The sequence below is a fragment of the Mustela erminea genome, chromosome 1 (genome assembly GCF_009829155.1).
Source record: "Mustela erminea isolate mMusErm1 chromosome 1, mMusErm1.Pri, whole genome shotgun sequence".
Lineage (NCBI taxonomy): Eukaryota > Metazoa > Chordata > Mammalia > Carnivora > Mustelidae > Mustela > Mustela erminea.
This window is the reverse complement of record NC_045614.1, coordinates 161,913,696-161,933,129: the sequence shown is the minus strand read 5'-3', so window position 1 is coordinate 161,933,129 and position 19,434 is coordinate 161,913,696. Positions and strand designations below refer to the sequence as shown.

Below are 19,434 nucleotides of genomic sequence, written 5' to 3'. Positions count from 1 at the left end.
TGGCTATTGTGGACATTGCTGCTATAAACATGAGATATTTTTAATCCAGTACTCAGAATGATTCCTGGCACTTAGTGATAGCTCAACAAATGGTAACAATTATAATTATCATGATCCCATTCCCAACAGCTGTATCTTTAGCTATTGCCAGAGGCTCGTGAGTTTACCAGCAAAGAGAAACTTGTTTTGCTGTAGCCGCTATTCTCCAGAATATCATTTTAAAAATCCAGTCACTAAATCTGTCTGCAGAGATGTTATTTTTTGTGACAACTGAGGCTTGGTTTTCCAAGCTCCAGATTGAGAGGTATATTAATTGAGTTTTATAGGGGAAGCAGGTGGAATTTGCAAAGAGCTGGATAAGATGTGATAGGGGGTAAGGCTTTGAAGTTAAATTAAAAGCGAGAAAACAGAGAGAGAGAGAAAGAGAGATGATTGATCCTCACTGGGAATGCCTAGAAGACAATTAGGAAAAGGCAAGAGTACAAGGTAGCAAATGGGTGCCCCTTCCCTTATGAGGGGGGAATTAAGGCCAATTGTCTCATTTCATTTGGGATGATTTTTTTAAAGATTTTATTTATTTATTTATTTGACAGGCAGAGATCACAAGTAGGCAGAGAGGCAGACAGAGAGAGGAGAAAGCAGGCTCCCCATGGAGCAGAGAGCCTGATGTGGGGCTCGATCCCAGGACCCTGGGATCATGACCCGAGCCAAAGGCAGAGGCTTTAACCCACTGAGCCACCCAGGCACCCCCACTGGGGATGATTTTGACTAGAAAGTGGATTGCAAGAATAAGATAGAATTTCTGCACAGGAGGGGTTGGGAAGTGGTGACATATGCCAAGGAGAACTGACATGTTCTCGTAAAATCCTGTCCTGTCCACCAAGACTCAATGGCTGCCTTTCCTATGCTCACATATTTTGCAACAAGTGTTTTCCACGAGGAAGGAAAGTTTAATTCTCTGCAAACAGCAGAGGAAGGTTCCAGTGCATTTGAAGAGGAAAGAAATGGAAGAGGACAGTTGGTGAGAGCTGTGGTGCTGACAGCATGACCTCAAGAGGGCCCTTTTCTGTCTTGGCCCAAGCCTAACCTATGAATGAAAACACTGGAAGTGACCAGCCACAGGAATTCAGGAACTGCTGGGGAGCTCATTCATCAGTAAAGCAGTCCACCCGCACCCACACCCTCCGGTCTGGCCACACATATGTGAATCACTGTGGTGGCAATGCTAACAGACACTTGCTGGTCAAAGGTCCATACATTGCGCACTCTCAGCAAACTGTCCTCCGCTCCTCCTGTCTGCTCTGCCTTGCCAGCTGATTTTGCCTTGTCTCGCTGGGCCTACGTGCAGAGGTCCTCAGAAACAATACTTAGGTTCAGGTCTGGAATGCTTCTAAATACCATCGATCCAACTCCCACTCTCATTTTTGCCTCAGGGAGGGATTCGCAAATGCCCAAGGAGCCCTCGGGCCACCAATGAGCAATGTCTTCTGTCTCTAATTACGGGCCAATGCAAACAAAGCCTTCAGTGAACCGGCTGCCTTCTTTTCACCTCTGACCCGTGGTCAGACACGTGGCTGGGAGTGTTACCAGATGGAAATTGTTAGTGAAGACCCACGTTTAACAGGACATTTATTTGTGACCTAACAGCAGCTTAGGTCTTGGGCTTGACTTTTGTTTAGTACATGAGTTCAACCTTGCATGTGAAACCTTGTGTTTGGAGGTGGCTTGGCCTAGGGAAGAGAAAAGAAACTGCCCCCTCCTGAGTTCCTTTACAAGTACCTGAGCCAAAAGGAGGATGGGGAAACCAGTCCAGATATTAGGGCCTAATGGTCTGGGAAGGGGTCCAATGCCCAAATAAACATTTGCACTTGGGTACAAAGCCTCGCTCAGCTGAGCTGTCACACACCTTCCTCTCCACATATGCTGACATCCCAGAGATTAAAAAGACAACCTCTTTTATCTCACAAGATCCCGCCAACTAAATATTCATCATCTGCCTGTCCTCAATCTGAATATTTCATTGCTCTAAATTAAGGTCGGTTGGAGTTTCACCAGTATATCCACAAATAATTGAGCCAAAGTGCCAATAGTGTGCATGAGCCTTGGCAACGTCAGGGAAGAAGGCTGCTGGGGAATTGGATTTCCTCACCCTGAAGATTTCCCAAGACAAAAATGCACATGGAAAACCATATACTCTTGACTTTCTGGGTGTGCAATTCTGCCCACAGCCTGCTGCTCTGGAAAGTTTTCCCATCAAGCCCCTGTGTTTGGTTCCATCTCTACATCGTGTGATCTTCTGCTGCTCTGTTCAGTAAGTGTTTGGGCAGACCGATGCAAATCGATGAAACACACATGGTTTATATAAGACGGAGATGAAGAGCCCTGCTGGCTGGGATATGCCCGACGGGTGATTACCACAAGCATCCTCGTGGTTGAGAGGAGAAAGATAAATTAACCCTCAGAATCTATTGTTGTCTTTTAGTTCCTTTGTTTCCATAACTTCTCATATAATTTCACAAACCTGAATTCACTTTCAAGTATTCCAACATAACATCGTAGAGAAAGAAGCAGGATCATTAGTTCATAAGTGGAAGACTGGGGCGATGAGAAAGACAGGCTGGAGCCTCACAGCCAAGAATCCCTGTCTGTGTCCAGAGGCCTCTATCTCCCTCAGCAGAAGGTACTTCCTCTGGGCAAGGTTCTCATTACGTCAGCAATGTGTTTTTCCAGATACCAGCCTCCCTTGGGATATAGAAATTGTCTGGGGAAACATTTATCATCTCTAAGCAGGAATTTAGATCTTTGTTTGCCCGTTACATTTCTTCTAATTTCCCTGTGTGTGTGTGTACCATTTTCCTTAGAGATTATCAATTAGTAAGACTTTGCGGATTTAGTTTGAAATTCATTTGTTACTATTTTGAATGCAAATGTTAAGTGGCTGTCCTCTGAGAATCTGTGACTTTTGTGCTATAATTTTTTTTCCAGAAGCAATGATTGTCTTGGCTCAGGCATGCATGTGTGCACACACACACACACACACACACATACCAGGTTCTGAAACAATAGAAACACACTTGGGAAAATGCGGACCATGTACAAAACTCTTTTACGTTCCTACAGGAATACTGTGACAAATCTCATATTCCTGTAACCACTTCACAAATGGAAAACCTGTTCAGAGATATGAAGTGACCTGCTAATATCACATGGCTTTTGTGTCACAAAGCTAAAATTAGAAACCAAAAGTAAAAATCTGACTGCTCAACCTAGGAACTTGCCAGTATAGGCTGTGAGGCTCTTTATGGAAGATGAGCTGAGAAAGGTAATGTTAAAATCCTAGTCCTGGTGGGATAATCAAGGATCTGATCACCCACAGAGAAGAGCAGCCTCAGCACAAAACAGTAACTGGTCTAAATCCAGCAAGCTGGAGTCAAGATTTGTGAGGCCTTGTAGCAAAGCCGTGGAGCCTAACAGCCTTGTGGTACCCTGGACCTCCTCCCCAAGGCTCCTCACACACCAGTGTGCACCTATCCCTTCCCCCCCACATTCTGGTATAGCTCAACCCACTCCGATTGGTCAATCAGCAATCCTGGACCTTGAGAAAGAAGATTTTGTGTCTAGGTAAATGTATTCATTTCCTAGAGCTGTCGTAACAAAATGCCATACACTCGCCGGCTTAAACAACAGAAATTTATTGTGTCATAGTGTTAGAGGCTAGAATTTCAAATCGAGGTGTCGACGGTTTGGTTCCTTCTGAGGGCCGAATGAGGGGGAAATCTCTTCCATGCCTCACTCCTTGGCTTCTGGTGATTTGCTGGCAGACGAGGCCTTTTCTTGGCCTAACACCTATCACTCCAATCTCGGCCTCCTTTGTCACATGGCATTCTCCCTGTGTGTGTGTCTCTCTCTGTGCTCAAACCGCCCCCCCCCCCTTTTTTATAAAGACACCAGTCATTCTGGAATCAGGACCACCCTAATAACTTCATCTTAATTTGATCATCTGTTAGAATCTTACAAAGAAGGTCAAATTCACAGGTATTTGTGGTTAGGATCTCAACATCTTTTGCAGGACACACTTCAATCCATAACAGTAAAGACAGGGCTTCTTGAAAATCATCTACTCTGAACTAGTCATCCCTGACATACTTATTTTGGTTTCACCTACCTCAAACATAACGATTAACTTCCTTTTATAACGATCAACTTTATCCCTTTAAGTTTTTAAAATTTCTGTATTTTGACAAACAGCCCTTTGGATTTAGTACAAGATACACCAATTTCCCTGAAGGATAAAGACTCTCCTAAAATACAAAGTTGCTATATTATGGGGATGTATTGCTTCTCTCTTACTTGAACTATAAACTTGGTTTACTCACATCATGGAAAACAAGTAACATAACTAAAAATGGATGAAAATCTATGTTAGTATTATTATTATTCAGAAGGAGACCTTGTGCAGAGGGAAGTTTTCTCCAGCGTAATTCTGGAAAAGTTCTACAAGTTGTATTTTCCAAAGGATTTAACCTTTAAATCTTTCTGATTTATTTTTTTAATAAATTGCTTTTATATTTTCTATAGTAAAAAAAAGTCGTTTTTTTTTTTAAGAAAGGGAGGGAATGGGGGAGGAAGGAGGGATAAGAACACAGAAGACGCCCAGTCAAGTCTAAATTCCACTCTGTTTTTTAATTCGCATTAGCATTTTTCTCAGTTCAGATTCACAGGTGAAAGTATAAGAGAACATCCAGTGTCACTTCCTTCATCAAAGAGCTTCCTTATAGCCTGAGAACGTATCCTTTTGCCTTATACATCCCCGTGCCTCGGGGAAAGACAGTACTTCATTATAGAAACACTTCACATAGCCTCTCTTGGCACGCTTTCTTCAGAGGTTCTCCGCTGCGCCACCACAGGAGGGCTGGGGCCTGTGAGGACTGTAGTTGGCCTTTTCTCCACAGAGAGAAAATGCTTAGCTGGGGCGCGGAAGCCCTCCCCTGTCCACACCCATTCATGTGTAGATCAAACACCTCTGATTCCCATTATATTTTCCCTGGGTCTCAACATAGAGGCAAACAACTACAGTAAACAGTTAAATACTTACTTTCTTGCTACCGGGATTGAATGGGCGAAAGTCAGAGACCGGTCCTTGGTGGAGGCGAGCATGAAATTCAGGGCTCTGACAGCATTACTCAAAGTGCAGCCTGAGAACTACTTTCTGCAGAATCAACTGAAAAGTTTGTTAATAGAAATTAAACAGGTGGGGCTCCTGGGTGGCTCAGTGGGTTAAAGCCTCTGCCTTCAGCTCAGGTCATGATCCCAGGGTGTTGGGATCGAGCCCTGCATCCGGCTCTCTGCTCAGCGGGAAGCCTGCTTCCTCCTCTCTTTCTGCCTGCTCTCTGCCTACCTGTGATCTCTGTCTGTCAAATAAATTTTAAAAAATCTTTAAAAAAATGAAAAATAAATTTTAAAAAATTAACCAGGTTTCTCAGGTTTCTTCAAACCAACATCATCAGAAATTCTTGGAGTGGGAACTAAGGAATCTCATTTTTATTGCTTCCCAGGGGCCTTCAACACACCGTAAGGTATGAGAGACACTGCATGACCCAAATGTACATGAGCAGCCAAGGCTTATGTGAATATGGATCCCAACATGTACCTGGGTGTCCCTTGAGAACCCAGAAAATCAGTGATTTGTCACGCTAGTTAAGTGAAGTTGGACTTTGGATAGGGTCTTCCTTGACTTCTGCCTTCTCTGCAGAGAGTGTTTCTACACCTCAGCTTTCTTCAGCATTTCGCATGCCCTCCATGCTATTAGATTGTTGTGATCGATTTACCTGAATTCCTTTTTCAGGCAGAGACAATGGCTTATTATCTCTGTGGCTTTCTCTATCCTTGCCTGACAGAGCTCTTGCCTAATAAGCCTTTGTTGATTAAACAAATAAACACAGCTGGCTTACCCCTCAGGAACTTAGTGAGCAAAGGATTTGTGTTTGATCTCGTAAACTGTTGGGATTCACTATGGCACAGGTTTAAGATGAGGTCAGGTCTGACTGGACCTTCAGCCTTGTTCCTGAGATCCCCAAACAGAGAGTTTCATCACAAATGCTACCCCCATCATCTTTCTCTTGTTATTGATGTAGAGGTTGCCCACGGTATGACATTAGTTTCAAGTGTACAACACAGTGACCCAACTTCTCCACAAGGGTAGCTCCCATCGGTCACCAGGCAGACGCCATTACAACACCATTGGCTGTGTGCCTTATGGTGTGCCTTTCATCCGGGTACCCTAGACATTCTGTAACTAGAAGCCTGTACCTCCTACTCCCTTTCACCCATTTTGTCCATCCCCTCCCCCCCACCCCACGCCCTGCCACCACCAGTCTGCTGTCTGTAGTTACAGGCCTGGTTCTGCTTTTGCTTTTCACTTGGTTTGTTTTAGATACCACGTCATCTCTCGAGTTGGAAACTTGTTCCTGCACTCTCATCTCACATTGCCTTTGAAAGGATATATTGCTGGTAGGTAGCAGGAAGGGGCCCAGGTGGCCTTATTAGAAAGAGAGTCGCAAATGGTGTTTAGTTGCCCTATGGATTCAGGACTCAAGTGACGTCTCCACCTACCCAAGGTCCAGAAATGCCTACGGAGGCCCTAGTGGGTGCGGCTCTCTGCATCTCGAGGCTCCAAGGGAGCAGGGGCCACATTCTCAGCAAAGGAGGAAGGCCAGTGCCTAGGAGAAGCCTCTCAGGCCTGACTGTTCCTCCCTCCCTGTGGAGTGCTCCCGGGCTTTCAGGTAGACTCTGTGGGAGGCTGGAAGGCAACCTGTGGTCCCAGGCCATTGCAGGACCGAGATCCACCACAGATGTGTCTCCCAACTTGCCCTTGCTACAGGGTTTGCGCCTTGACTAGTGACCCTTCAGGGATGGTTTGGTGGTTTCAGAAGTTCATAAAGTCAGAAAGCAACAAACAGATGTGGTCATCGGTCCTGGTGCTAACGCGCGCGCTATCTCCACGAAACTGAGGTGGGACAGGAAAACGCTGGGGCTGAAGGCACTGAGTGGTTTGGCACATCTGGTTTGAGATGTGCTCACTGAAGAAGTGCCAGAAATATGACGAGGAATATGGGGTCCTGGGAAAGGGCACCACCTCCAGGGCTCAGGGTGGTTTTTGGGGCTTTTTTCTGTTTTCATCTTTAAAAATAACAACAACAACAACAAAAAAAAAGCTGAAATAAAGCTGACTTGAAATAAGTTCAGTCATGTGCGTATCCTAAGTCTGGCACATTCTTTGTCCTGTTAACATCTCCTTATTTCAAAGCACACTGTCAATTTATAAGGCCCAAACTTCACGGTGTTTTTAATTTAAGCAGAGGGTTTTGCCAAACCTAGCCCTGAGAGAAATATTTTCATTATCCAGCTTTCTGATGGACCCCGCAGCTCGGGTGGGGTTTCACTCTCCAATTCAGCCAGTCTCTGGCTGCTCAGAGGCAAACCCCACGGATGGTCCTGAGAGGCAAAAACCAGCTGATGCCTGCATCTGCGGTGAGAGGCCCATGACAGGGAGTGGGTGGCAGAAGCAGGAGAACGAAACTGAGATTTAAATTTAATAGTGCTATATGCGATAGAAAGCAAAGGAAGGGTCGAATCATAGCAATTCCTAATAATTAGGAGAATCATCGCTACAATGACTGAGCCCTGATTGTCGCAGCAGCCTACCCTGTGCCTATACAGATGTATCGTTCCCCCAACAACTTTAGGAATAGATAACGTCCGTGTCCTGGTCATCATTTAGAGCTATAGCAGAAGCTCAGACAGATCAAAGGGAGATGGCTCTGGCTCTCCTTTTGTCTGCTGCCGGGTCGGTCCACACCCTCAGAAAACAAGCTTCAACAAGGTCTAATCGCTTCCCCCCAGGGATTAAGAAGGTGAGTAACCTTGGAAGGAAATCAAATAGAAAGGCCTGTAGATGATAGTCTAGAAAGACTAGTGAGTCCAGAAGTAGGGGTTGAAAATGCAGAGCATGAGGGGTCAAGGGGTGACCTGAATTTGCTCTAGTCTGGAGCCCTAGGAGGGTAGAGAGGCCTTAGGTAGGGGCCAGGAGACCTAAATGACAGATCTGGCAGATTTCTGGCAGCCTCTCGCAGACCTTTTTCTAACTGTACATTTTTTAAACATCACATAATTCAGATGCATGAAATCTGGTTTATCCTAAAGGTGGAGTTAAATAAGCCAAAAAAAAAAAAAAGTCCTATAAAACTGGCTATAATGAAATTTTGACTTGAAATTCAACCCAGAGAATAATTATTTTAGATATGTTTTACTCTAGCAAAGAAATCAGCAGAGTTCTTGTATTTTTCTATGGTTTAATGTTTAGGAACCCATTTATTTCTAATTGCTAAATTAGCAAGAGCCGAGAATTCACACTGACTTTATGAAAATGGGCACCCATTTCTCAAATAGGGTGTTTACGTATGCCTCACTGCTTTGCTATAAAATTCACCCTGAAAAATTCTCAGAGCTGTTTGTGCAAACTTTGGAACACAGTTAGCTCTTTTGGAGAGATCCAGAGCTCCCCAGCAGGAAGGCCAAAGGCAGGAGATCTGGAAGCAGAGTGTAACTGCACAGAGAAAGCTCCCGAGCCAACTCGCAGGAGTAACTAGAATGAAAACCCCCGTGACTGCTATTTGAGAATGCACTCTTGAAGAACAGACTTATTTAAATAGGTTTGGGTCCAGTTGCCTATACAGTTGGAGGGTAGATGGATCTGGACAAGAATCCCCATTGTTATATAAACTTTCCTGTATTCTAGTCTAAATCTTTCTTCGTCTATCAAGTGGGACTAGGGAGGAAAGGGAGTAGGAAAAAGAAGAAGAGAGAAAAGCAAAATCTCTTTCTATAGTATGGTGCATAAGTCAATATTTTAATTTATGGGAAGTCCCTTTCTGCTCTTGTACTATATTTCCAAAGTATTTATGATGTATGGGCTTTTATATCTGTTGTCCAAGCCAAATATTAATTTACTCTCTGAGTTTACATTCCTCCAATTATGCCTCACCCTCCAAGCTGATCCGGTTGGGATCTCCCACCAGCATTCTGGAAAGTCCAGCTTCCTGAGGGTAAATCTTTCCCTGCCAAATACTGAATCAACAGCACTCTATCTTAGAAAATATGGAGGAAGCGATTTGTAATGACTCATACACCTGGATATAAGACTCAAAGAATCTAGGCCAGCATAAGAGTACCAAATAGTCACAGTCCAGCCTTGATGTTGCATAAAACCTTCACCTTGCCTTAATTATGGGGAAGTTTAGCAACACGTAATGCTTCTACACTTGGCGACTGGCCCAGGGGTCGATGGTAATGATTATACTTGCTCCTTTTTAATCTTTCTCAAAGATAGAAATGTGTCCTTAGCAAGTCTATTGCTAAGGAAACAGAAGATAGACTCTTAGTCTTAAGGAGCTTAGGGTCAAGCTAAGAAAATGTGGAAAAGCACATACGGTTTAGGAGCCAAAAGAAGTAAAACCTCCAAAAAGCATAAAAAAAAGAAGACAGAAAGGTAAGCCAAGAGGCAATCTCATGCATTGAAGGAAGGAAGCCGAGACAGAAAGGCTTTGATGCGAAGCAACGTCATGTCCCATGGGAAGTTCTGAGAAACTGACTCCTCTATAAATACATAGAGGTCCTTGCTAGTGAAAGATACCTCCACCATGCACAGTAATGAGGAACTCATTATTAAATTGGAGCCATTATGCTTTTCTAAATAAAGATTTATGTGGTTTTTTCCTTTCCTTTCTTTTTTTCTTATAAAACAACCCAAAATATGCAGAACCCAATTTGAAGTTAATATCCAGCTCTAAAATTTAGGCTCAGAATTTATGGTATTTCTTTTCTCTTGCTTTCTAACAAAGGGACATTTAGTGTGGTATCGTAAATCAGACCACTCTTCTCTCATCTGCGAATATTTAGAAGAACTAAAAGGCCATAGGCACTCTGGTTCCAGATTACTAGAAACAGCACTTTCCTTCTCTGTTCAGCTTTATGTGATTTCTTTCGATCGCGTTCCACATTTTTTTTTTTTAAAAGCATGCTGGCTTGTGGTAACACTTGCATGCATCATATTCTCAATTTGTTGTTTGATGCCATCTGTTTAACACAATAGAAAAGAATTAAGAGTCCTATCGTGTCATCTGAATTCATCTGATCCCCCTCTGATGAATATATGGCACTATTCTATGGGGCAAAAATCATGGGGGCTAAATCCTTCAAGTAGGCTCAGATGGCAAACATCTGTTTTACCCTGGTATAGATGTTAGGTGTTCTACATCATTGCCCATCCCCACTCATACTTTTTCTGGTAAATGAATTGGCTTCTGGCAAATCCAGACCCCTCGATGCACCCTAGAAAGGGTATTTTAAAAGCATAGGAGTCAGCAGAATCTTATGGAGAGCTCTGGATTTGCATGCCATCATGCAACCAAACTACTTCCTTGAGGGAGTCATATAACCTCTCGTTTTGAAAATAGGGTTCACTTATGTACCCCCCCAAATTCATAGCTGAATTCCTAACTCACAATTTCTCCAAATCTGACCTTACTTGCAAATAGGGTCTTAACAAATGTAATCAAGTTAAAATGAGGCCATCGGGATGAGTTGATGCCAATATGACTGAGGTCCTTTCAGAATGGGGAAATTTCGACACAGACACACATAGAGAGAAAACATCATGTGGATATCCTACAAGTCAAAGACAGAAGAATGGAGGGAACAGATCGTTTTCTCAAAGTGCTAAAAAGGAACCAACTTTGCCAGCATCTGGATTTCAGACTTCTAGCCTCCACAACTGTGAGACAATAAATTGGGTAGTTAAGCCACCCAGTTAGTGGTTTTGGTTATGGGAGCCCTCGCAAACTATTACAGATCCTATTTTAGACCCATCTCACTGGGCTGTGTTAAGAATTACAGAAAATATGTCAAGTATCCAACCTGGCTTCAGGGCTGGAACTGCCCTTCCTGTAGAACACTGCACTTGAACAGAGTTTCAGTGAAAATGGAAGACAGCTCACACTCTCACATGGGAGCTCTCTGCTCTCATTATCATGTCCATGGCCTTAAAGTCCCTCGTATATAGAGCATCTCTACTTACCACCCAGGGTTCAAAACAGACCAAATGGGTCCTATGAAACCCAAGATCCATTCTGAATCTCTAAAACAAGCATGACAATAGTTGCATAGACATAAGTGGGAGGGAAGGAATCTGTGGAGATCAAGGTTTCTCGCCGGTTCTCTTCTGTCATCCGATGCATTCTCTTCTACCCACAATTTTCCTTCACTCACAGAGTTCCCCAAACGACTCCCTTTAGCTTCTGGGTGTCCATTAGGCTACTCCTACAACCAATCTTTTGCTACTTTTACAAGACTGGTTCTCGTAGTTCAACAGCATCACAATTACCTGCGGAGTGTGTAAAACCCAGATTGTGGAGTCCTCCTCACAGACTTTCAGTAGGTCTCGGGGAGCACCAGCAAGTGTCTGGGCCAAGCTGATACGCCTGATCTAGAGACCATATTTTGAGAACACCTCATGTATAATCTGACCTTTCTGCTTCAGTTTCCACTGATGACTCATCGACGAACTTTCAGGTTCCCCAAATTTTATTTATTTATTTATGTATTTATGTATTTATGTATTTGATTATATCTGACACACAATGTTACATTAGTTTCAGGTATCCAATTTAATGATTTGATGAGTTTATACATTATACTATTTTCGTCACAATTGTAGCTACCATCTGTCCCATTACCTTGCTTTACGACATCATTGACTATATTAATTATGCAGTGTTTTTTGTTCCCATGACTCCTTCATTTATTCATTCTGTAACTGGAGGACTGTCTGTGCCTCTCCCCTTCATCCATTTTGCTCACTCCCTAGTCTTCTCCCTTCTGGCAGCCATCAGCTTGTTCTCTGTATTTGTAAATCTGATTCTGCTTTTTGTTTGTTTATTCTCTTTTTGTTTTTAGACTGTTATGAGCTGAATCACATGGGATTAATCCTTCTCAGTCTGACTTATTTCACTTAGCATAATACCCTCTAGGTCCATCCATGTCCTCTCAAATGGCACAATCTCATCCTTTTTGTGGCTGCATAATATCTCATTGACTATATCTATGTATATACTACATTTCCCTTACCCATTTGTCTATTGGTGGACACTTGGGTTACTTCCATATCTTGGCTATTGGAAATAATGCTGCAACAAACATATGGATGCACATATCTTTTCAAATCAGTGTTTTTGTTTTCTTTGGACAAATACCCAATAGTGGAATTATTGGATCATATGATATTTCTACTTTTACCAAAATTGATATTTTTATAAGGACTCTGACCCAAATCCTCTTTTTGTCTTAGCTACATAAGTCTCTGACCATCATAAATATTAGAATACTTAGAGTAATTAATCCAATCACCTGTGACCAATGAAAGAGTGGGTATGTGTCCCCACATTTAGTGACTTAGTGCCCTACACCTTCTGTAATTTTATAAGTGGAGCCATGCATGTGTCAAGGATTCTGCCATGTGTCTAGTTTACAAAATGTGTGCCCGAACCTTATTTATGAGTCAAATATTTGTCACAGTGAGTTCACAAACGTTGACTTCATACTATACATTATTAAGAAGTACAGCATTTCAGAATCACACCAAACAACATCATTCTAAGGGGAAAGTGCTTCATTGTTCTAACTCGGGTTTCCTAGAACTCTCATACCACAGAGACTCTTCAGGTAGAACTATGATGGGTTCTTGCAGACTTGTAGCTTTGATGGCAAGGGGATGGACCTAATTGTAGCACTACCATCAGACGTAGAGACAAAATCTATAGGGGATATTTGCAGGTGTTTTTATATGTCAACGCATGAACTGAGTGTGGTGTCTTTATATAAGTAGATTGTCTGTTCTTTTATAGCATACTGAATCTTGATTTTCCCCCAGGCCAACCATAGAACTGTAGACCTAGTAGATATTTAGTAAGTACTTGATTAATGAATGAATGGTCATTATCCTTTATATTTGTGTAGTAACTTCGAATCTTTCCATTGGCATCATCTCTGAAACCATCATAATGTATGAAATTTGCTCTGAAGGCATTTTTCAGCTTTTGTCCCATTATTTCACTTTACAATATCATTGACTATATGGACACAATTAAAGAAAAAACAAATTGCTAAAAATAAGTTCAAAATATACCTTCTTTACTTATTTCTGAAGAACTATGGAGGGAATCTATTGACCATGGAACTTCTTTTTTTTTTCCCCCCAAAGAAACTTCTTTCTCACAGCTCCACCCCACACGCCTCTCATCCTTCTCTCTTCTTCTCCCTTTGCTCCAATTTTGTAACAAACTCTGTACTACGAGCCTTTCTAAGCAAGGTTGCCAAGAGAGTTTGGAACACTCACATTTGTGCCCCAGTACTGAACTTAAATGAGTTTTCTTAGGGTCTCTCTTCCCAAACAGTAGCCTCACCCTTAGACCCCCTTCTTCTAAGATTCTTTACTTCTACTTTTTAAATATATTTAGCAAATCACAATTGAATTTCTCTTCTGTAAACAGTCACAAAAAGATTGGGCTCATGTAGATGGTAGAAACAATCCTTAGTTTTCCAAATATGATTCAACTTAAAAGCAAGAATTTTCTTTAGCCTTCTGCTATGCAGTTGCATTCCTTTCTCCCCACACTCTCAAATCTCAAATTCTTAAGCAAAGAAGTTTTGGGAATTGTTGTTGTTGTTTTTTTTTTTAATCTAGGAAAGAATCCAGAAAACTTTGTTTTTCTTGGTCTTCATCTTGGTGCAGATGAAATATAGTCTTCTGTATTTCAAGTATGAAGTGGCAGCTGTAGACAGAGGCAGTATTGCTTCTAGAACCAAATTACCCCAGTCAAAGGGTCATGATGCAACCTGCCTATTCTGAATTTATCAAGAAAACAATGACTTAGTTCTATCTTTCTCAGGAAAAAAACTGTTTACTCATTTAGTGTCTCAGGAATGGAACAGGATCCAAGGCCAGGGCCAAGGGGGTGAGATTTGAAGAAGAGAAACAAACCATAAAGCTAGAAGTCAACTATTAGCATCCAAATGACAATAATAATATGATGTGGAGATAGGCAATGACTTCCCTTGCACTAGATTGCCAATGTCCAGATTCCTACTAAAAATGATCTCAGATAAATATGGAACCTATTCTAAGTTAAATGGTCAGTCTCAGAAAGGACATGAGGCTCCTGGCAACTATATCAAAACTTGATCTGGTTTCTTAGTTCACATTTCCCAGCTGTAAGATGCAAAGTGTGAGTGGAAAGAAAGAGAGGTGCTCTGTGCCTGCCCGACCTCCAGAGATGTTGACCACTCTTTAAGTTTAAGAGCTCAAATTCAACTTTTTATAGTTAATCTTTTAACTTTTTGTTCTTATTATTCCTCAACCTGGAAAGCTCTCCACCCTCTTCTTTACCATGGCCAATCCTTGCTTATCTTTTTGGTTTCAGTTTAAACATAATTTTTGCCAGATAGCCTCCCTTGACCCTGGCTACTCTCCTTTAAACTAGATGAACTCCTGCCAGGGCTTCTGTAGTGCCAAGATCCTGCAGACTACTCATCACACTTCTATTCCTGCATAATAATTTCCTGTCCCTCTGATCAATGGTATCCTCTGTGAGGGCAATGACCTTCTTTACTTTCCATATCATTTTGAACAGGTGCTTATCACATACAAGTTGGTATATAGAAGTCTGGTTTTGTTCTCAACCTCTTCAGAAAGAAGAGAAATTTTGAAATATTTCTATACATACCACCTTCTTTTTAAGGTTTATCTGTATATGTATCTCCAAATTATTTGAATAGTTCGAGTTAGTCTTTATATACTAACCTTATGTCACATATAATTTCATCTTACTTCCAGTTTGGGGTTTTCTTTTTCTTCTTAGTTCTATCTCTCTCTTTTTTCTCCTCTCACCCAGGACATTACTTTCTAAAATTCAAAAGCTCTCTGTGATTTAGCATTCTGAGAATCTTGCTTCACATGTTTATTTCTAGAAACTGTGCTTGCGGGAGTTCTGAGGTCTGTGGCTTCAGCTTCAGGGTCATGGGAAAACCCTTACTGAAAAGAAGGAGGTTTCTGGAGTCCTCCAATGAATATGTATCATTGGGTAATCACAGAGGAGTCAACTCTTGACTACCTTCACATAAAATACTTCTCTCTCAAATGAGTAGCCTCAACAGTAATTATATCCAAAATGCCCACTTTGCTTTGGAATTTACTTCTACTCTTCTTAGTGACAAGTTCTTTAATGAGAAAGAATAGAACAAGCATTGCTAAGAAGGAACTGAAGCATAAGCAAGGTTAGGAGATAAGAAAAAAACATCTCCTTTAATTGCGTTCCAGTCTCCAAGTACAGATCATTCAGAACAAACTTGCAGATCAATCCAAGAACACCCAGGGAGAAAAACATGCAAAACTATGAATGTACCTCCACCCCAGAGACAGACAAGTGTCCTTCTGATTTAAAGATTAACACGCTGTTTGTCCTTAGCAAGATTCTAGAATGGAGCATTAAATAGCAATTCGTGGATAGTTGGGTCAGAATACCTTACCTCTGTTCCAAAGATTAAAATCAAGCTTTTTCAAACTTAAAACACTGTGTCAGATGAATACCAAAGAGGAATTCAATTTTTATTTCAATAGGCCTCTTGAAAAGCTTTATTATTATATAATTTTAAGAACCAGATGGTAAACTGAGGACTGCACAGACACACAGTGAGGTGGATTGGGAGTTGAATGAACAAATATATTAAAGAGACTTGTTTAGTGTATCCATGTCCTTTGGAAGGAGTAGTCTCTCTAACATGTCATAGTGCTCATCATATCATGTTGACAACGATTTAGGTGACATTTTTTTCAGTACTGCCAAAAGCACGAAACCGGGAAGAAAAATACATTGGTTAATGGAATCAAGATCCAGATTGAGAAATATTTTAACAGGCAATAAATATAGTCACCAACATTCCATAAACTTACGATTAAGGACACATGTCTGAGCAGTGATTTTTATTAATCAAGTAATTTATATGCTGCTTTAGAACAGACAGAAAATACAAACAAGAAAACAGAAGAAAAAGCTGTCAGCATGGTAGTTATTAGAACTGTCCTCCAAAATTACAGGTTTCCTTCCAAGTGCGTGGTAAGGTTGCATCTCCTTATTGCCTTTGACATGAGACATGACCTTATGATTTTCCTTTTACAACAAAACAGCAGAAATGCCATGCAGCACGTGCAAGTTGTCTCATCCTTTATTCCTGTCCCGGTGGTAATGGAAGCTTCTGGAGGCTCCATCTGTCTGTGTTTTTGCGTGTGATGAGTGAGTGCCCTCTCGCACAGCATGCATTGGGGAATAGCAGACTCAAGAACTAATCTCTTGTTGTATTAGGCAACTGAGATTTGGGAAGTCTTTGTACTGCAGCAAAACCTAATCTATTTTGACTAATAAAACTAGTATTTCTGAACACAGATAAGAAGTAGATTGGTAGTACTCTACATTGTCATGTCCTAATTCACTTTATTATACTATAAAGTAAACATATTTTTACAATTATCAGTTTTTCAACTGTAGGATAATAATAGGTCACCATTTGGACACTGTATTCATCAGTGGGACAATCCCCTATTTTTAGAAATTTTTCCCCCTATTATATTATAATTAATGTTATGATGACACTGTTCATATCTTTAATATTTACTTGGGATAAATTTAGAAAAGTGGTATTATAGGAAAAAAAGTTTATTGCCTTATCGGGCTTTTATCATATATTTATAAATTATCCTAAAATAAATACTATAAATATACAGTCACAGCTGTGTACAAGAAATCCTGTTTTGTCAGATACTTTTCCACATAGGATATGGCTATTTTCACATTCACCAGTCTAATTAAGCCAGCACACTTAGGAGCTAGTTTGTTTGAACATTTCATCACGTGTTTGAAGACCATTTCATTTCTTTGTTATGCAATTGTTCATGGCCTTTCTTTTGTGTCTATTTTAGCTGATTCACAGGGGTTCTTGAGATATTAAGTCTATTAACACTTATCACATATTTTGCAAACACATTTTTCAGTTTTCTAGTTTTTAAAATATTATTTATGATTTTTTGCCATATTGAAGTTTCAAGTTTTAGATTAAAATAAATATAGCAGTCTTTCCTATGTGACTTATGTCTTTGAAAGTCATGCTTAGAATATGTCCTCAAATCTCCAAATAAAATGGAATATTTTCTTCTAGTATTTTTATTATTTTTACACACACGTTTTGATCCACCTAGAATTTGTTTACGAATATTGAATATAATAGGACTCTTTCTTATCTCCTCAAGAAAAAAAAGACCTAGAGTTTTTTTTTAACTGACCTAAAACACAGTAAGAAGCTGCAGTGAAAAATCTAAGATTTTACAATTCTGGAATATGTTTGACTGCCAGATGAAAAATGGCTTAATAAATACCCCTGTTCCCTTGAAAACATTAGGTCTGAGTTCTTAAAATGGCTTAAACTAAGAATGGCTTAAAGAGTTAAAGGGCACAAACACTAATTTAGGGTGTGGTGTTCCAGAACCTACCACCCAGCAAAAAGCAGTAGAAACTTAGACACATTGCTTATCTTCCTTGGGCTATAGTTTGTCATTCTAAAAATGAGAGAAGTGAAATAATAAAATATTATTACTAGATGATCTAAGGGTCCTTTCAAAGCCTAAGATACTAATACTTTATGTTTAATAAATAGGCGAAAGAAACTACATAATCAGGTTTCTAAATAGAAACCCATATGCCTGATCTAACAAACCCTGGTCATTTCAATATCTTATCTGATTGAGAGTCTCTGGAAGCCAGTCCAGAGGTTAAACTCAAGTTTCATACATTCATTATTCGTAAAACAAGAATTAAGAACCTGTCTTGTACCAGGCACTATATTAGGTACCAGGGATTTAAAGATGACTAAAATGAAGTCTGTACTCTAAAAGATAGCACAGGTTAAGAGTGATGACAGTCTAGTAGACTAACAATTACAATACAATGTGATAACTGTGTTGAGTGTCTAACTGCTGTAGGTTCAGAGACATGCATCTGTTATCCAAGTCTCTAAACGATAGGTCTAGATGATATCTAAAGATTCTTCCAGCTTTACATCTTGTGCACACTTCTAAATCAAAAGGAAGACTAACTTACCAAACCTACTTCCCCAGGGCTAACCAGTAGTTGTGTAAAGACAAATACTGAGCAGTGCCCCCAAGGCTCAAGTCAGAGACTCAATTACAACTGCCTGTTTAAGATTAGAGATGCTTCTGGAGTCTCCAACCAAACCACAAATAACCTCCATAAATCCCTCCTGACAATTACCTTCTGTGGACATTTTCCATGGTGCTGCCTCATCTAAGCTTTCTTAGATGTATGGTGTAAATAAAATTCAGTGTGATATCCTTTCTGTGCTTTAGTTACCTGCTCACTAAAGACACATTTTGTTTTATGGAAGGGTGACCTTGACAAGTGACCATATGTTAGCATGCAACTGTAATGGCGAAGTGCACTGATTCAAGTGATGGCTAGGAAGGGGTTCATGTGATCTAAAGCTGGGTTTTGCAGAGATAGTTAGAAGATCTGCCTCTTAGAGGCTGTAAACATTTGGGGCAGGATTCTGACATTATACTTTGTATAACACAAAGCTCTCAGACTCCCACATTAGGAAAGCTGAGCTTTTGTTTCAATAGAAATAACTTGCCAGTTCCTCCTGATCAAGAACAGAGGAAAAGAAAATTCATGAGCTGACAGAATTCTGGAGGGTTTGCTGAAACATGGAATGCTGATCTATACTCCCAAAGTTTCCGATTCATATAGGTATGGAGTGGTATGTAAGAATTCGTATTTCTAGCAAGTTCCCAGGTGATGCCGCTTCTGGTAGTAGAGGAATCAAACTTTAAGAACCACTGTCCTAGAAGGTAGTTAGCTGATCCTTGACAAATCCTTTCCCATCCTAAAGAACTTCTCAAAAGAAGCCAGGATCAGGCTTCTGTTAAGAAAGTGGATACAGGCTTCTGTATCCACTAAGGGTCTTCATAGGGAGTCCTCTCAGAAGTGGAATAAAGAAAAGATTAGAAGTAAATACCATTAAGAGTTCTCCTGAGGGGTGCCTGGGTGGCTCAGTGACCTAAGCATCTGATTTCGGCTCAGATCATGATCCTGGGGTCCTGGGATCGAGCCCTGTGTTGGGACCTGCTTCTGCCCCTCTCCTGCTCTTACTCTCTCTCTCTCAAATAAATAAATAAAATCTTAAAAACAAAGAGTTCTCCTGGGGCCAGAGGAAAAGATATGAATAGAACAATGACCCTTTGATGTATTGTTTGGG

General features: G+C 40.8%; 1 protein-coding gene across 26 annotated transcripts in view; it reads left to right on the top strand.

Moving 5' to 3' along the window:
- The window catches only part of PHLDB2 (pleckstrin homology like domain family B member 2), a 220,310-nt gene that overhangs the window by 27,240 nt on the left and 173,636 nt on the right, over window positions 1-19,434 (top strand). The window lies entirely within an intron of this gene.